The sequence below is a fragment of the Fistularia commersonii genome, unplaced genomic scaffold, assembly GCF_037954325.1.
Source record: "Fistularia commersonii isolate RoL2024-O1a breed Wild unplaced genomic scaffold, RoL_Fcom_v1.0 HiC_scaffold_42, whole genome shotgun sequence".
NCBI classification, from domain to species: domain Eukaryota; kingdom Metazoa; phylum Chordata; class Actinopteri; order Syngnathiformes; family Fistulariidae; genus Fistularia; species Fistularia commersonii.
In genome coordinates, this window is record NW_028234000.1 from 342,462 (window position 1) to 345,000 (window position 2,539).

Sequence of the window (2,539 nt, forward strand, 5' to 3'; positions counted from 1 at the left end):
CCGGACATAGATCACCCGGACTTATGACTGGTGCTCCCGGACCTCTGGGCACACACATATGTGAATGAGTGGATGAGCTAATGTTGGTTTGGTTGTGGAAACGTTTCGGCCAATGCTATTAGCACAGCTATGATGAGTTCAGGTGTGTCTCTGTGTGTTTGTGTGTTTGTGTGTGTGTATGCGTGTGTATGTGTGTGTGTGTGTGTGTGTGTGTGTGTGTGTGCGTGTGTTTGTGTGTGTGTGAGAGTTTGTTTTTGTGGGTTGGGGGGGGTTCCTGCGGACACGGAGTACCAGGGCCTAGAGCGGATGAGGTGAGGAGCGGAGGAGAGCAGAAGCCCGGACCGTGATTCGCTTGTGTCCAGCGGTTCGGGAGTTCCAGGGCCCGAAACGGAGGAGCGGAGGAGCGGAGGAGCGGAGGACGGCAAAACCCCTTTCTGCAATTCGCCTGAGTCCGGCGGATCGGTAATACCTGGTTCCGCAGCGGAGGAGCGGAGGAGTGGAGGAGATGTTTCTCTTCTCAGAGGCGGCGAGGGGTGGGGACAGGACCCCTTACCCTTACCCCCCCCGGACGTTTGAGTGGAGCTCCCGGACCTCCGGGCACGCACATGCGAATGACTGGATCACAGGGAGTGCCAGGGCCTGGAGCGGATGAGCAGAGGAGAGGCGGAGGGCAGAAGCCCGGCCCTGTTCAAGAGTTCCAGGGTCCAAAGCGGGGGAGCGAAGAAGCGGAGGAGGGGAGGAGAGCAGAAGAGCAAAAAACTGGCCCGGCATTCACCGAAGTCCCGCGGATCGGGAGTTCCAGGGCCCGGAGCGGAAGAGCGGAGGAGCGGAGGAGAGGAGGAGCGGAGCAAAGCGGAAGCCCGTCTTAACAACAAGGAAATTACAGATGAGGCTATAATTTCTAATGAAAACTTTAAATTCTATAGCCACGTATACACTTCGACATTGTCAAAAAGCGATTGTGACTCCTTTCCATTAAATATTCCTCAATATATCCCAAAAATAAACAACAAACAATATATGTTTGTTTATATATGTTTATATATAAACAACAAAAAATATACAGTTTGATGTCTGAGATTCCTTGTGAATCGCCAACTTAATTACATGTCGTATTCCCCTTGCATTTTTTTTTTTTGGTTTTAATTTCATTTGTCTATCTATTTATCTAATTATTTCCTTTTAATTTCGTTTTTTGTCTAGCACTGTAAATTTCTCACAAACCTGTAACACTATTAACTTCTCATTACATACAGAACAAATGTCCTCATGTCCGTTGCTTCCTCATGCCTGGTTGTTTCATTGACATTCAGTTCTACCTTACTATGTTTATTTGTACATTTGTATATTTGGGTGTACTATTTATGTTCAATTAAAAACAGTTTGATGTCTGAGATTCCCTGTGAACCGCCAACTTAATTACATGTTATATTCCCCTCACAATTTTTTTTTTTTCGTTTTTAATTTTATTTTTCTATCTATTTATTTAATTATATCCTTTTAATTTTCTTTTTTTGTCTAGCATTAAAAATTTCTCGCAAACCGTTAACACTATTAACTTCTGATTACTTACAGCACGAATGCGCTTATGCCCCCCCACCCCCCACCCCCCCGCTTTTCCGTACGGTGGCAGACACTGAGATCGAAAGCAAATGGGTGTCATTGAAATGCAGTAACAGGGTGATAACAGCCGTGTTCGAAGTGTGTAGGGGCTTATAGGAGAGCAGAAGCACGTCACGCAATTCACCTGAGTTCGGAGGATCGGGAGTACCAGGGCCCATAGCGGAGAAGCGGAAGAGCGGAGTTATGTGTCTCTTCTCAAAGGCCGGGAAGCTGGGGGGCAGCAGGACCCCTTAGAGCGGCTAATGTGAGCCTTTTCCGGACATAGATCACCCGGACTTATGACTGGAGCTCCCGGACCTCCGGGCACACACATATGTGAATGAGTGGATGAGCTAATGTTGGTTTGGTTGTGGAAACGTTTCGGCCAATGCTATTAGCACAGCTATGATGAGTTCAGGTGTGTCTGTGTGTGTTTGTGTGTTTGTGTGTGTGTATGCGTGTGTATGTGTGTGTGTGTGTGTGTGTGTGTGTGTGTGCGTGTGTTTGTGTGTGTGTGAGAGTTTGTTTTTGTGGGTTGGGGGGGGTTCCCGCGGACACGGAGTACCAGGGCCTGGAGCGGATGAGGTGAGGAGCGGAGGAGAGCAGAAGCCCGGACCGTGATTCGCTTGTGTCCAGCGGTTCGGGAGTTCCAGGGCCCGAAACGGAGGAGCGGAGGAGCGGAGGACGGCAAAACCCCTTTCTGCAATTCGCCTGAGTCCGGCGGATCGGTAATACCTGGTTCCGCAGCGGAGGAGCGGAGGAGTGGAGGAGATGTTTCTCTTCTCAGAGGCGGCGAGGAGGGGGGGAGAGGGACAGGACCCCTTACCCTTACCCCCCCCGGACGTTTGAGTGGAGCTCCCGGACCTCCGGGCACGCACATGCGAATGACTGGATCACAGGGAGTGCCAGGGCCTGGAGCGGATGAGCAGAGGAGAGG